At 41.9% G+C, this 17871-nt stretch overlaps 1 protein-coding gene across 4 annotated transcripts in view; it reads right to left on the bottom strand.

Moving 5' to 3' along the window:
* The window catches only part of qkia (QKI, KH domain containing, RNA binding a), a 75077-nt gene that overhangs the window by 56299 nt on the left and 907 nt on the right, over positions 1–17871 (bottom strand). The window lies entirely within an intron of this gene.

Here is a 17871-nt window from a genome sequence, read left to right as displayed (position 1 = left end):
TCAAGAGTTGGCAAAATTGTGGCAGAGGACGCAAAATTGTGGCAGAGGACGCAGGAGTTTGTCGCCCATCTCTTACATAAGGAGTTACACTAACAAAAGGATCACTTCACAGGAGGAACAGGAGGAATATGTAAGTGCAGTGATCAACAACTTTCTCAATGTACATATGGATATTGTGAAACAAACGTGGAATAGTATTAACTTGTTTATTACATATAAACTGTTGTCAATGTATTTCAACTACCAAATTCAAAATAGTACTGAAAAATACGTAACAGCTTTGCTTTACAGTGACACCCACAGTTCCTAAACCCTAATATGATGCAGATTTAAGTGCTGGCCCCCACAGGCTGAGGGGTCTAAATGGCTTTAGACAGAAACGACGGTGTGGATTTCTGGCAGCCAGAGGGAGAGATTTATGTCGTGTGTCAGGTTATTCTCCTAAGGCAGGCTGGGTGAAAAGCTCCAGCGTCAGGTATTTAAGTAGATAGGCTACTAAATAAACGAGTGACGTAACAAGGTTTCTGGATTCTCTCCTCCCCGAGTCAGGTAAAAAAAAAATGAAATTACAGAAAGACATTCCCGTACACACATGCTTACTCATCTCATGGGTAAAAGGCAAGCCAAGACACAGAGGAACTATGCTTTCATCCAAATATCGAACAGGCGGTTGATGCATTCTTCACCAATAAAATGCCTATACAGCAATAGCTCTTTTAAAAAAAAAAAGGTATACACTATGGTGCAGCAAGTATATACTGTACATTCTGGGTTTGCAAATGTACACAAGTAGCATATGTTTATATAGCCCAGCCAAATACCTCGCCAAAAGCAGCACGTTCCACTCTCTGATAATCAATAATAAGCTATAGCTGCCTGAAAACACACACGAAAATAACAACTTGCATACCATTTAGCTATGGTCCATCAATGCACAGGAATGCGTGTGCCCTGACACGACACATACTTAAGTACATGCTAGTATATGAAAACAAACACCAAACTTAACATTAAAACACCCACACATATGAGCTAATGAGCTTTTGTAGGCAAGGCTCTCCTGAGACAGTGAACCCACAGAAATAACACTCCACACGGAAGGAGGAGGGGAACTGCCTTAGAGAAAAATCTGCTGAACAAATACAGCAGGAAACAAGCAGGAAATGGTGTTGGTACATCTCTCCTCTACCGTAAACATATTTAGTCTACTAACAAAGAAACGGAAGAAAAATGGAGATTGCTGTTTCTTACACATAATTCTTTCTCGACTTTTATTGGTTTTATTATTTTACCCTGACAGCCGTGGAAATCAGTGCCACAAAGTTGTAGTTTGTAAAATGCAAACATAAAATGAGAAGATTTCCTGTTCTACCTTGAAAGACAGAACACACTAAACTCACATCAGAAATATACTACATATGCAACAAATTTACGATATTCAATATATTTATAGATATAAATAACTATACAGATATATACATCTATATAACTATACATCTATATCTGTATATTTCTATAGATATAAAAAATGTATAGTTCATGTATTGTAAAGCTACACCTAAAACATAAAGCGCAAGAATATTTTTAGCAACATGTTGAAACTCCAACACAAACACTTTAATTATACTTTCACTCAAAACATTGACAAAAAAAACCTGAAGTCACTGGTCTATCTCAAAACAAACCCTGAGTTGAACGCATTCTTAGATTCCCAATTATGCCAGAAATATTGAGAAGTTGGACACACAGTTTACCTCCTCCTCTATTCTGGCTGAACCCCTGAGTATACATATGCTAAATGCAGAAAGTGGAGGTGTGGTGATGGCCAAAAACAGCAATCAGCAAAAGCCATTAATCATAAAAGGTGGCTATTGCAATGTTTACTCGGGCTGTCACTGTTACTGCGTGCAGGAAGATGAAGAAGTGCCAGGCTGAAGGTGGCTTTCTGTGGCTGCTGGCAGGAGCGTGTCATAGCATGTTAGTTTGGTGATTAAACAAAGCAAAGAGAGCCGACAAGGTGAGAGGGAGCAAAAGAAAAAAGGAAAGAGCTGAGTGAAGGCAAGAAAGAAACAGTCGGAGTGGGACAAAAGAGACTGAATACACAATTCCAGAAAAAATACCACATAAGCCTGTATTGGAAATTATAATTGAAAAAGTTGGGTCTTCTTACATTTGGCGAAATGTTTTTACCCTACACACAACATCAAATAGTGCTTGCAAAACAAATATAGTTTGACTAAAGCGACTACAGTCACTTGACACTGGCACCAGCAGGGACAGGTGAACAGGTGCGGTGATTGTCCTGGAAAACACAGCTCAAAAGTAGGCCAAGTTAACGGAGGCTTGAGAGGGAGTTTTGATGCCAATTCCGAGATCATAATAATCAGTGAGGCAAAGTCATAACAAGTGTCCCAGAATGTCCCAAGATGGAAAGACCACAAAGACGGTCTTTAAAATGCTAAAAGTCAGAGAAAATCTTGTTGTGGTCCCAAAACTGTCAGCTTCCAAGAGTGCTCGCATGCGTCTGAAAAACTAAATGACAGAATGGGAATTACTAGAGCTGTTATTCAGAAGTTTCCAAAACACTTCATCCGCTAGTTAATGCCAAATGTGTTTTGAATGGTAAAATGTAAGTAGAAAGACGGGCGTTGTTTGCTACGCTGATTGTATTTTCTTTGTTCATTTATAAAGTATTACCAATCTATTTGGTGATCTACATTTTAAACATTAAGAATATTATAATATATAAAATAAATTAAAAAGAGTAGCATCACTTTCTCAGACATCTTTCACAAAAAAAGGTTAAACTAAAAACAGTTGGAGCAAAAAAACATATCATCCTCACTCACAGCACCATGCAAACCCATCCCAAGCTTAACAGTGAAATGCATGCTTCAAACGGTATCTGCAGAGCTACCAAGACTTCAGACTAAAATTAGAATAAGGGATCACCACATTTGATGATGTGGAACTGCTTTATGGAGCTGTGTGCTGGTGAGGGGCACGCTGGCAGCTCAATGAGCCATAGGAGGGCCAGTTTTGTGCACTTAGTGGGGTCTACCATAGAATGAGGTGAAACTGGCAGGGAGGGCTGGCTCAATACTGAACCATAATGGCTTACTCTTAATGGTTGCCGCAAGGGGCCAACGTTCATTACTCTTTGCGTGGGGGGACTTTTCAACGGGATCCTGGGGTGAGACTTGTGAGTGCATGCACACTCGCACACACTTAAAACTTGGGGGAGGCACCCCAAGGCGTTTGAGCAAGGTGGAAAGCTACAGAAACAGTTTTCTTTTCTTGCACACACACACACACACACACACACAGATATAATTCCCTCCCAGGAAGCAGCGGGGAGAGTTAGTATGGTAGTTAACAGAAAGCCAAAAGCTCCTTCTTAGGGTAGTTTTCATAATAATGCTAATTATTCAGCGATTGCGAAAATATTCTAATCCAGCACAGCAGAAGCTAGAGTTATGTGCTAATACTTCTCCTCGGTTCACCTTTTAAAAGTAGCCCAATACCCTAGCTCAGCTGAAACAGCCATCCTAATACACACAAAATGCAGACTCAGGCTCCCTCTAAAATACCAGGCGAGGATAGGCTATTTTACTGCTGCTTTTGCCATCTGAAGGGGGAGCGAAATGTAGCGTTAAATTGGAAGTCACAGCAATAGTCATTTAACAGGCTGGCTTTAAGAGAGAAGCCTCATGAGCTGAAAATTGTTTCACAAATTTGAGGGGATATACTTGGTCGAAAAAAGGAAATAGCCTGCCTCAACTAAGCTGCAATACAAGGAGGAATCCCACCTTTTACCTGCATGAGCTATAACCTGCATGTGTGGTGCTATGCATACTTAGAGGGATGCTTAGTTAAAACTGGTGGATTAATTAGTAAGAACAAACACTCAACGCATGAAAAAAGCATACACGTAAACAGCCAAGCAGATTGTTAGTTATTCTGCATCTCGAGGGAACTCATTTCACAGACTTTACCTGCCAGTAAAATCAGGCAGACAAACAAATGCGAGACCCGAGTCATACTGCGCAGTGCTACTCAAGAATCCCACTCTCACTGTGCTTTAACCCATTAATCTCTACTTTCAGCGTTTCAGTCGATGTACACACGCGACTTAGGCTTCTCGAAACACAACCGTTTTATCCACTGAGGCTCCAGGCACACTTTTACAAGCATTACACACACACACACACACACACACACACGATATGAATTGAAGCACAGGATGCATGCTGTGAGTGCAACAAGATCTGAGAATATGAGATAAGGAATGGGAGAAATAACAGGATGAAGAGTCAGGATGCATGATGATGGGATGTATGCATGTGGATTGTAAGAGCAGACCCTTTCCTTTGCCCACTGCCCGTAGGGGCCCGAAAAGATTGACACTTCCTGTCAGACTGGCTCTTGTTAGGATATAAGAAAGACAATGCCTCAAAGAGTGAAGAAACATTTTAAGAATAACTGAGTATACACTGTCGACCAACATTCAGATGATCTAAAAGTGCTGAGCACTTTTCATCTATCAAACGCATCTAAACTGTGTGCACCTCTACACACAGCTGCCCCCTCTGTAAAGCAACAATGGCAGGAAAGGTCCAGCTGTCAGAAGAGGAAACAAGACAGAAAGAGGGAGGAAGGAAAGGCTCTGACTGTCAATGTGACGGGAGAAGATAACATGCACTGTTCTTCCTGTCCCCACCCCTGTAACTGAAGAGACCACAGTGCTCAGAACCAATGGGATTACGGGAGGGACGGATGATATTTAGTCATATCCCCCAATGTCAGTTTAAATAAAATTATTTTTTACTTTGTCTTTGTGACCTGACCTCAATCTTTGTCCTCTAATAAAAAAAAGGATACTTTACCCATGCTTCTTAATACTTCCAAAATAATAATAATAAGGAAAGAACAGTGCTTTCGATGGGATTATACAGTCTACTGACAAAACACCAAATAGTTAATGTAAAGGGAACAAAATGGGAGATGGTAACATTCAGGTGGTGGTTCCCATCATAAACACTGTCAAATAGCAACACAGAGAGAGGGTAAGAGCTACAATTTAACTGTAAACCTTCGGCAAATCCATACATCAACTGTGACTAGAGATTTTCGACGAGGAACAGATGGGAGCAACAGGAGCCTGCCAGAAGTGCAGTATTGAGAATGTCAACAAATTGAAAAAAATCTCTTTATTTAATATGTTTTTGGTAGGAATTGAGGGAATGACAGAAAGAGGAAAGAGGAACAACCACATTCCTTTGCCTCAGAATGAGGCCCCTTGATAACAAGAAACATTTGATGTTTTGATGAACAAAATAGAGACCGAATTAAACAGAGTGACTACTGCCTTCAAGTATGTTTCGTAAGCAATTATTCTTTAATCATATTTTTTTGACAGACTGTCAGACATCCACAGTATCATCTTCTGTCTGGAGAGAAAACTGAAAACTGTGAGAGGGTTTTTCTTGGATCAAACTAGACAAAGAAGGTGCCTCAAACACCTCATCACCTACTGAGACTTCATTCATTCAAAAAGGGACAATGTTACACATCACCTCCCAGGTAGCACTGCTCTGATTAAATAATCTGAGATACCATCATCGAAAAATAGTGATTTGGTGTCAAGACAGGCTTCCGTTTAAATAAATGAGCTGTAATAAAATGAATCTTATGAAGAAAATACTTTTACAATCTGATGCAATCAAATAAAACAGCCCAGCAATAACTCCCAACTTTATGAATCCCATCATATTCAGCTGTTGATAAGAGTGTGCCAGAGACATTGATTAATTCTAGGGTTGCTTCACATGCTGGATTGCATTTTTATGAAAAGAATCAACAAAGCTCAATGTCATATTTCCCTATTCGATACACACTCGCTCATTGCCTTTTTAATTAGGTACACCTTGCTAAAACTAACTAAAGCTTTCTAAATGGCCATAACGTTTAAACAAGGCTCCTCTAAAGCAGTTTCAACAAAGACTGTCAAATCAGAGTTGAAGTGTTCAGGGATTGTCCTGTAATAATACATTGAGAAAGTGTTGGTTTTATTCACCAGTGAAAAATGAGTTGGTGTATCATCCTGCTATGTTCACCTATCATTACCCTGAAGTGATTTTGCAGATGTGATTACAGTCGACAGTGATGCGCTTAATGCAAAGCAGAATTTGAGCACGGTTTAAATTCTTTATGCCGAAAAACCCTACGAGGAACATGAGTTGAACAGAGGAAGACAAAAGTGTACGTATGCGTATCAGCTGTGGTTTTATCCCCAGGCACAGAGCCTTCTAGGGCTCGTAGCTAGCCTCTTAAGTTTAAGTCCAATAGGCACTCAGTTGCTGTCCCAAGGTGTGACAAATAGACTCACAATACAAATTAGACAAGAAATCTGTTCAATATCTGGATGGATATGAATGCTCCTCTGCCAGAACTTCAATTGTTCTTGGCCAAGTATACAAGGGTGGATTGTCTGCAACTGTTGGTAGTCGTAAATTAAACTGGTACATACTGATTCTCTATGTTGAACAAACAGCCCTGGCTTTGCTTTGAGATGCTGAAAAACTCTCTTGGCGCCTGATGCACTTCCAGATATTAAGATTGCTTGTTTTAAAAAAAGGACAAAAAAAATGAAAAGAAGAGGAAAAGGCTCCCCCTGACATACTCCCTTTTGTCTGCAGCTCATCAAAGGAGCTGCTCTGTGGCTGTGTGTGTAATTGGGATGTCTGGTCCTGCAGATCATTCAGTTGATCGGTTTCGTCTGCCAAGTCATTTTTGAATGTACCATTTAAAAACAGAGATGTTGGGGGCTGTAACAACTGGGTCAGAGTGTCAAAGGGAGGAGAGATAGAGTCACTGATTCATCTGTCATTAACCAAGCTTCTAGTATGTTTAAGCCTTTAAACATTGATTTGCCTCAAAGCGTTTGGGTGTGAGGACTTTACAAATCTGCAAGTGCAAATTAATATGGGCAAATACAGCCAGCGGGTGCAGGCATGTTGCTCTAACCAGCATTTGAGCCTGGGAGTGATTGAGTGGAGAGCCGAGCGAACACTAGAGTCCTGAGCGCAGACAGTGAGAGCAGGGCTGATGCAAACTGACAGACCACGTAGCAGGCCTTTAATGTCACCACTGGTCTTCACATGAAAGAGGCAATGTAGCCCCAAGGCTGGATTTCTTTGCCTCACATACGAGTAGAGAGGGAAACTGCAAAAGAGAAAACGAATGGAAGAGAGAGGGTGAAGAAACATCTGGAGAAATCAGGAGATGAGAGAAGAGAACTGGGAGCAGTAGAGTCACTCTGCTAAAATAAATAGGTAAAAAGACAAAGCCAGGAAAAATGAGTCATTCACTTGGGAGAACGGAAACCGATTTTCTCCTCTGGAAAACACTATGACAACGATAGACGGCAACATAAAATAAACAGATGAAAGAGATGCATGTACATGGTTAAGACATAAAGGGAGCAGTAAGGGAAAGAAAGCAAAGCAAACTATGTGTGTGCGCAACTGGGGTGCAGACAGAGTAGAATTTTATACATGGTGATGAGGGAGGAGGAGCAGAGGTAGAACCGAGGTCTGGTTCATCGAAAGTGTCAGACGCTCAATAAAAATAAGGTTGCAGGAAGAGCTCCCATCACAAACAGCCTAAACTCATGTCAGATAAATACTCTCCAAGAAAGCAGAGTAGGGGAGAAAAGAGGAAGGGTGGAACAGGGAAGGGGAGAGAGGGATTAGAGGGGACAGAGAGAGACAAGTCCATCTCCTGGCAGACTATTCTTCACCTTAAGGTGTCAGCAGCAGCTGGCGCCTTGGCACCTTACTCATACCCACACCTGTCGTCTGCCCTGCTGTGTCTGTACACTGTCCATCCCCAGCTGCTTTTAACCATCCCTAAAGGACCACTCAGGTTTACAATAAATTATTTGATCGACCAACACACTGCAGGTGATCATAAATGTACATCAAAGCCAAAATTCTAACTTTTATAGCAATTTGAATAAAATCACTGTTCTCCATGCAAGTGAGCGTGTCCTGGCACGTTCCTCAAGAAAATATATACACCAGACAGACAGGAGCAGCTGCAATCTTATCCAAGACGACAATAAAGCAACACCTTCTAGCTTTTATGGACAACATTCCTATGTAATGACACTGAGCCGAGATGGCTTAAGCTAAGGCCAAAGTGTGCTGCAGCACCATCTACTAGGTAGACAGTCTAACTGTGCCAGCTGGCTGTGCATTATTTTAAACATCAAACTACTCTACAGTAACTTCTTTTAACTTCATTAGGACTCAAAGTATGTGCATTTAGGGTGAGGTTGTTCTTGAGTGGCTCTCCAGAATGAGGCCAGATCCCAACTTTGATGTTTACATTGCTTAATTAGCTGTACACAGATATATCAGTATATATATAAATATCAGTAATCAAGTAATCATGTTAACATTCTCTGCTTCTCTTTGTGTCTGTTCTATGTTTGCTGCATGACAAAAACATATGACAAAAAAAAGATTAGAGAGCCTTTCTTTAACATACTTAAGTTGTCTCCACAATTATATTCAACTGTGAGCGCAACAATATAGATGGGAGGGTCTCGGGTTGCACAAACAAACCACATCAATCAGCAGCTTAAAGAACACCGCCGCAATGTGCATGCAGCTAAGATTATAAACCAAGTGATAAATGCAAAATGTAAAAAGCATTGCTATGTGTCGGGCTTGTTTTACAGACAGCACTTGTGTGCACACTTCTATGTGAACTGGTAGGAATGACCCAGTGTGTGCGTCTGGCCCATTAAAGTACAAAAAGCCATTGTGCATCATTATCTGAGGGGGAGGAAGGGAGCGACAGAGGGGTGGAGTGTGGAACTGAGGGAGGGGTCAGTGACCTTCCTCGTAGCCAACTAAATGACCTCATTCACAGCACATAGGAATCCTCTGTCTCCCCCCACTGTTCTTTATCACATTCACCATCCTCCCCTCGCCTTGCTCGCCCTTTTTCCTTTCAGCGAACACAATCAATCAACTGAGTGGGGACGAGGCTCATGCTCACTAACCCTTTCAAATACACAGCAGTTATCCGTGGGGTTTTATGCCCGTCTTTCCTATGTCACACATGGTGCTAAAGGGGCTCTTTGTTTCACCAATTAAAGTCTAATCATACAAAACCACCCATTGTTTCAGCTCTGTAATCTCCTCCAAACCAATGAACTGATAAGGACAGACCAACGTAATCCTCACCACAAACAGTGAAAAACACTACACAAACAGAACAGTCACAAAAAAGTTTTACTTGCAGTTGTACAACTCTAACTTCAGTCATGTGCTGCTACAATCAGTTTGGGTTGAACATGGGCATAAATTAAGCTAAGCAAATCATGTTGTACATTACAGCACAAGATTGCGGAGCTTACCGCCACTGTGCAACACAACTGTGCAACACAACTGTGCAACACAACTGTGCAACACGTGTAGTTTTAGTTAAGCTAGAGCGACACAGAAGTTCAAGCAACTGAAGCATCGCAGAATAGGTAGAGGGGCCAGTGAAGATAAGTGACTGCTCTGTGAGACATTCCCTTTAGAAATCTGTGAAAACTTCCTCGTAGACATCAGCATCATATAAATACAAGCACACAGCACATCAAGAAATTGAGTAGTGCTTTGCTACTTGAAACCCCTCTCTGATCTGTTGACTGTACGGACTGACATGGCCGATTGAGTGTAGAGTAGGCTCGTACAAGTGGTAGAAACATCAGAAACTTGAAATACCTGCAGTGTGGAATGAGCTTTCACAAATGTCTTGCACACTGAGAGCCCACTGTACTTACAGAAAATAATGTAGAATGATTGCTTTGAGGCTACTCTCCTTCCCCCAACGTGCATCTACTTCACACGTAATCAAATATGTTGCCTCGTCTTTAAAATAGACTATTTGTAGCTGTGAACACAACTGATACTTGTGTCTGAGATCTGATAAAGACTCAAATAAACAAGTCCTTTATGGGTTATAATCACTACTGCTACCACCTTAACGTCAAACAACATCCAAAACATATATAGTTGTTTATCCTCAGTGGTGAAAATATATCCCAAGGTGGCAGCCCACTACATGCTAGAAAGATTTTCACACATTATGTCCATTTCATTCAAAGCGAGACACAGATAAATCTCAAGGGACACATGTATCTAACAACAGTGTAGCAAACATCTTTACAAGACATCATCTGCATTCAAGATTCAAAGCCAGTTGAATGGCTTCCCTGGGTAAACTGCAAACAAAACAAGAATGGCAAACTGAGGAATTATATTATTGAGAGTAGCCGTTTCCAAAACATTTCTTCAACATAAAAACAAGTCTAAATGTTAAAGACCAAAAAAATTTAACAATTCCTTAGTGAAGACTGGAAGGTGGAAAGCTTGTTTACAGATGTATCAAAGACAATGTTACAGTTCAAGAGTCACACAGGAGGTTAATGCAGGTATATAACAAACTACAGCCACATGGTGGTGGACATAAGTCAAAGTTCAGATTAAAGTAAATGGTGCAGAAACATGCAGCGCAAAATATGAGCAAAGAAACACAATTTCACAAAAACATGCATTAGCCTTTTGTTTAATGGTCAAACTGAAGAATGGCAGTGGACCGTTTTTTGCACAATATCAAGAGAGCCAAAAAGAGAAACAGGAGTACTTTGAGTAATATGACATGGACATTGACATGGAAGGACTAACAATGTGTTGGAGCTGTTGAGTCAGAAGCAGCCGAGTTTGGTTAAGACTGCAGTTCCCAGTGCTGCCTCAAAGAATCTACCTCACAACCTCTTGCCACCGCACGCACTTTCTGTGGCACTAAGGGAAGGTTATGGCAGCACCGCCAGCTCTTGCCAAGCCTCACAGAAACAACACGGGCTGCTGAGGGATAGGTAAATTATTCATCTTTGATTTATCGGCCAGCCAGCAACTAGTGAGAAAAAGAGGCAGCGGCTGCAAACCACAAGCAGACTGATCCACTGGGGTGTGTTTAAAGGAGGATTGGGGTAGTGAACTTCTTGGACTAGAGATTTTGGACAAGGATGAGGGGGAAATGTTGCAAAAAATAATCAGTCAGTGAGATAGGGGCGAGTGTGTTACACATTTAGAAGGTTTAGGAAAACATTATGAGACTTTTGATAGTTTTATACAAGTGGAATGAAGCTTGCTAGTGTCAGCCGTGAAGCAAATACTATTAAATTACAGGACAATGATGCCGTAAACATTTTTTGATATTTGAAAGCAAAGTAGAAGCATTCGCATTAAACTGAGCTAAAACACACTATGAGAAAGTGTGTGGGGAAAACAAACACCAGGCTGGAGGTTAAGTGCTCTGACTGTGCTCCCGGTAAAATTCCTGAGCTGGCTGCCAACGCTCGCTTGCCATTCCTCCTCTGAAAGGAGAGAGAAAATGAATGCAGAGGGGTGGGCGAGTGAGAGAGGAACAGAGTGAGCATTCAGCTTCTTTTTCTATGATAAAAAAAATAGGGAAGGAAACCGGAAACGGTGACAAATGTTGCTGGTATAATTCCTGAAAACGTAATTGTTAGACACATTATCTGTTGCGACAGTTCAAAGGCTTAAAAACAAAGTCACAAAGAGAAAAGGCGAGGCAATAAGGGGAACTACTGTGAGTGAGGGGGGTGGGAGAACTATTTGAAGCACTCAAAGAATGTAACAGGGTGGGGTGCATACTTCTCCTAACTGAGAAATATTCTGAGTGCTGCGTACTCACACAAATGTGTGAAGGAGGGACAGAAGCAATGATTCATGATGCAATCTAAATTAATCAAAAGAAAACTGAGAGACAGACCCACATCTGTGGGAGAGGGCATATGAAGAGCAGGCTTCTTGTTGTCACCGCAGCCAGAAAACAGCCCCCCCTTTCTGTCTAAAGGAAAAAGAAACCACTGACTGGCCTTCTCCATAGACCATTCCTGTCTGAAACGGGCGTTGCTTCCCGTAGATGTTTTTGCATGAGACACAAAAAATAGAGGAAAAAAATAACAAAAAGCTGACTTGGGTCAAGGGCAATGGGAGGAGCCGTGGTTTCAGAAAAAGGAATAAACAACCCAATGTAATGAACACGTTTGTGTCAGGAAACTGTTGTGACATAATTATTACAACATCCTAATTCATATTCCTCTCTAACACTGCTTGTTATCATCATAGTACACACACAAAAGACACAGGACTATGACTTGATAGGAAACCACACAATGAAATCCCTTCAGCAAAATTAACTGCTTCTTTTTACCTCATTCTCTGTGCTTCTTTTTACTTCATTCACCATTACTTTTAATGTGATTGCTCTGCTTTAAGGCTTGATGAATATAAAAAAAAGAGAGAAACTGTCTCTAGCAATGTTGTTGTCTAACAGCCGGTAGTAATAGAAGGGAAGACACTTAGTTTTGGCGACAGCGAGCCAGATAGTCAGCCAGGCAGCCAGGGCAGGGCCCAAAGACGGGAGGTCAGGCGGAGGCAGCCGTGATAAGGAGGCCCCAGCACTCACAGGATTGAGGCCTGAGATAAGAGCCCGGAGCCGTCGTTGGATGACTTTATCATACAGCACCCGTTGGGGGGTGGCAATGCTGGGGCTGAGTGGGGCCAGGGGAACAAGATGGGTCCGGGGTTGAAACCATAACAGGGACTGAAGCTTACACAGGCACTGTGGTGGGGCTTCTTGATGGAAGGGCTGCCAGGCAGAGGCACGTCAGAAGGAAGAGAGGCAAGGCAACGCTCGGTCCTGCCACAACCCCTACACCTCACCCTGTCAGACTTATGCCACCACCTAATTTATTACCAGGGAGGAGAGGCTGAGAGAGAGAGAGAGAGGCCACATGAGTGCAAGAGAGGCAGACAGAGAAAGACAGCCCAAAGCCCCCAGTTCTGCTTTCTCACTGGAGGTGACGGCTCAGTAAACCAGATCACAGAATGGCTCTTGGTTAATTAAATTCCAGCTTATAAGTGGTGCTTTGGGAGAGAATGTGGGGAGAAGAAAAGGGGGTTAGGGTGGGGGAATATAACAGGTTTCTGCTTGCAACAACAGCCCTGGCCTAACACCCCCATTTCTCTCTTCCTGAGCTCTCTCACGGCTCTAAGCTGCATCTTATTTTGCGAGCGGTACTCAGTCTTGTTAGCTGCTAAATTGATTGCATGTCAGAGGTTAATGCAGGTCTAACCCAGTGTCGAGATTTGCAAAGGGTCAACCTACAGTGGGAGAGAACAGAGATGTGACAGCCAGACAGACAATGTGGGAGAACCATATCGACAGAAATATGGGACATCAGGTAGAAAAACAAAAAAAACAAAACACAGACTTTGAGCAGTCTCCCATTCATCAAAATCTGTTCTCCAAACAGCTGTTCCCAAAGGACCAGTTCCCTACACAGGCACCACAGTGGACAGTTTGTCCTCCAAACGCTGACAGCTCTCCCGGGAAGGTCCTGTTAAATCACGGCACACAGAGACAAACAAGCAGACACAAAACTGTATATGCAAATGTGGTGCTGTAGCCAGGAACAAATGGTACAATGCACCACGTGGCTCTGCCACACAGCGTGCAATGGGACAACGGACCATTTAATATATACAAACAAAGCTCAGAAAAGAGCCTGTAAGGAAAGGTAAGGGGAGCTTGGAATAAATATTTACGATCAATCAAATCAATTTTATTTATACAGCCCAATATCACAGATTTGTCTCAGTGTGCTTTACAGACTGTACAGGACACCCTCTGTCCTTAGACCCTCGCATCGCACAAGGAAAAACTTCCTAAAAGAAACTCCATAATTAATGGGGGAAAAATGGAAGAACCCTCAGGGAGAGCAACTGAGGAGGGATCCCTCTCCCAGAATGGACAGTCGTGCAATAGATGTGTGTACATCCAACAATTCCCCATAGAAACACTTCATGACAACAAAATAAAAACCCTCCCTTTCTCCTATGCTTCGCTAACTTACAACACCGCATGCACTTCACTTCTAGGCTACATCTCTAGATGTTATATGGCCCGTCTTCCCCTGCCAAAAGAAAATATAGCAATTTGAAGCAGCTTGTTGGCTGACACATAAAGAAAAGGAAAAAAAAAAACTCCATAGCAGGTGTCACCTCCGGGAGATGAACAACTGCAACGCAAGGGGATTTCAAAAGGGGCCTGTCAATCGGCCAGAGTGACCTTGAGGGACTACAAACCTATTGGGAACGCAACAGGGGCGTCACAAAAGCAGGGTGGGAGCAGTCCTCAACCACAAGGGTGGTGTCAGCTTTCTTCCGCCATGGAAACAGCTGTGTAGACATTCACAAAACGAAGGGTGGACGAGGGAGACGTGCAGCTGTCGGAAGGGTATACTCTTGAGAGATGGACAATTTGGGAAAGAGTTTGAAGCGTTCAACTGGAACTGGTTAGATTTTCTGTGCTCATTAGGCACATTAAAGCTTGACAAAAGGAGGGCATTTAAGATGTTCAATTAAAATGTAAGCCAACGAAACAGTACGCACTCTGAAGAGAATTGCCGTCATTTTGAATTCTATCAACGCCATACAAAACATTTTCGTCCCTCAGGAGACGAGACGGTGGGTGCCTTGTTGACAGATTAGGCCGGTACTTAACTTTATCTTTTTTGAGCTTTCTTTTCATTTTTTGATAACTACACAATGACTGGTTATGTTTCCATTTGAGAATAAATAGCTTTTCATTTAGCATCTGCTCTCTCCCCGTCACCTTGAAAAGTCACCCGCTTTCAATGAGACAGAGCCGTCTCCAGCAACACACCGAGGAGAAAAGTTTGCACGCGCACCAAATCAAATAACTTTTCAGGTCAAGCATTATTCAGACCATAATACCAAAAGCTAAAGATTTAATTCTGGAGTCGATCCTGTCTGAAAAGACCACATTCACAAAACATGCTTCAATCAATATGAAAATGTTTAATCACACAAAGATCAACCTCAAACTACAATTTAAAAAACCTTTTCAGTACTTCTGGAATTGCAGCAATGTGACAGCACGGGTCACATCGCGCAACACTTTAAAATAATTTAAAACTACTTTAAGAGTACTCGGTCAAAGGGATGTACTATTAGTTTGAGCACCGTTACGGTTTTCTTCTCTCTTTTTCTCTATTGACTGCATTAAGGTTTTAGGTCTACCCTGGGTGGGGTCAGTTTTCACTAGTGCGGGACAGGGAGTGGGAGGAGGCTGGCCCCCGAATATTGCATCAGACCCTTTCAAAAGGGGAAAGCAAACCAAACCGCCACTAACAGGAACCAGACAGTCAGACAGGCCTCCTCTGCACTGGGGTGGCTTTCATCACACACACACGAAATATTGACGGCAGTGTAAAGTTTGGGCTGGTGCTGTGGAAACACTTGTAAACCTCAGACTTGTGTGGCTTTAGAGGAGTGAGACTGAAGCTTGGGATTCATGAGTGGCCCAGCCATGATTTTCTGAAACACCAAAGTAGAGAACGTTTATCCGTCGAGCGCTGCAAATAAGGATCGGCTCAGTCCAACATTACACAATTTTTAAAACCCCTAAGAAACCAGTTCCTCCATAGCCACAAAATCATATCATCCTGACATCAAACTACATGTTGGAAAAGCTTTTCCTGTAAAGAATAAATGACAAGCGAATCAGTTCCAATTTTATTTGCGACATCAACTAAAATTACGTAATTTATTTTGCTATTTAAGCAAGAACAATAAGAACATAAAATCCCCATTGTTCAAATTTAGTACAGCAGTTTTTACAATTGTGCATAAATGTTTCAATCTTACAAGAACGTACTGCCGTCGTATTTTCCTTCCTACTCTTTAACCCAACAGTTTGCGCACAGCTTTGGTGGATTATATGAGACAGTAACAGACTAAACGCAAAGAAAGGCGACTATAGGCCTAGTACAAAATGTGAGACTATTCACCCCTAGAAAAACTGAAAAGAGCTTAATACCTCAGCTGTGTTAGAAAAGTTCTGTTTCTTCTGAAAATCAAAGGATTTAGGAAGTCACATCTTTTTCCATTTCCCTTGTGATAGAACCAAGAGATTTTCCTGAGTTGACAGTCCAAATGAAAAGCACAAACCCTTATCACTGCTGCACTTTTGGTCATTCTGGTTTTGGAAAACTGGATTTTTTTTGTTAGTTAATTCCCTAAACGGTGAAAGCCAGTAAGTGTAATTTATAATTAAAAAACTCAAATCACTGCTGACCACACAGAACACATGTTTGGCTTTTTAAATTGTGCTTTTATATTGTGCCGGCAGTACGGCTGAGTTGTTGAGAGTAAACGAGAGGTACAGACTGTGTGCACGATCCCCTTTCTTTACTATTCAGACGATTGTTAGGGTCTATGACTATGGGGGCTGGGAAACTTTGGCGCAGAGAGGAAAAAGAAAACAAGTCTGCTTCCTGACTCAAACATCAACACACCCAATATTCCCAATTGATAATAATAATAATAATAATAATAATAATAAACCAATTGGCTCTTAAATAATTTTTAAAAACTGCCTTCATTGTAAGACATGTGTGGGGTGTGGAGAGTAATCAAACTTTGTACTCTACGAAATGTAGTTGACAAAAGTAAGACATCACACACAGAAACGTGCCTCTTGTTTTTCAAAACGCATGTAAGCTCCTACATTACAGTCTCGACTTGTCAAATTTTCCAAAATAAAAGCACCATCATTTTTATATAATCACTCATACAGTGTCTGTGGCATTTAATAGGCATATTAGAGCGACCATATTGTAGCAGTAGTCGGGGAATTTACAGTATTATACAAATGTAACGTTATTTGTGTATTAGTGAGATAGGGAGGAACTAGTCCACTTTCGGCTTTGAGTGTTTTGTTTATCACTCATACGAGAAGCAAGAACATCTTTGCAGACCGGTTTAGCAACTACAAAGCTTACTCATCCAGACATGCAACCGAAACTATGAGGTATGCACTGCCCTTTACGTCTCATAAGTCTATAAGGAAACCACTTGTTTATTCCCGTAGAGTAGTCAGTGCCTATTGTTTTTAATTCACCAGTGTCATGGTGTCCAGTCCGATACTACACAAGGCAAGGGGACAGTCTGCCAGGGGGCTGTGGCGCTCTCTAGTGTCCCCAGCTCAGTTACATAAAGCATAGGTCCAACCTTCCGCTTAGACCAGCTTATGTTATTGATACTATCAACATAAACGGTGAATAAGCCTCATCTATCTGCACCGCTGCTTGTGCCAAGATCAGTCATAGAAAACACACGTAGACAGACAAATCCAGTCTTGACGGCGCCGCCGACAAAAGGCGACGCGATTTTAGTGAGGCACGCTTGACTGGCAAAACACACGACGACTGCTGCAGCAAGGGAATGGGGTACAATCGCCAAAGCATACCCCGCTGGAAGACAAATAGTGTAGTATCTGGGGGAAGGGAGACAAACAAAACGCTGCCATTTTAATGAAAAAGTTAGACGGTTGAAATGGTCTTCGTGCACTCCCCCTCCCAGCAGCAACTCGCTGGCCATTGTTTGGGCAACAAGCAGACACATTCCTCCGTGCTTTAACGATCGGCCACTGGGCAACTAACACAACCCTGAAAGCTAAAATAAAGAAGGCTAAAGTCAACTTTTGTAACACTTCCTAACATGTGTTTAAAACCCTGTGTTCGGTGGCTACGTGTTTATTTAAAAACGTAGTTACGTTAATGCTACCGTTTTGGTTCCTGGAGAGTTCAACGGAATGCAGACACCCTGGCTCGCTAGCTTAAAAATGTGGCTAACTCAAGCTAAAACTGCTGGGACACATGTGGAAACAGGCCCAGTCTAAATTAACTGAAAT

The sequence above is a fragment of the Cottoperca gobio genome, chromosome 22 (genome assembly GCF_900634415.1).
Source record: "Cottoperca gobio chromosome 22, fCotGob3.1, whole genome shotgun sequence".
Lineage (NCBI taxonomy): Eukaryota > Metazoa > Chordata > Actinopteri > Perciformes > Bovichtidae > Cottoperca > Cottoperca gobio.
The sequence above is the reverse complement of the archived record's forward strand: the minus strand, read 5'-3'. Positions and strand labels throughout refer to the sequence as shown.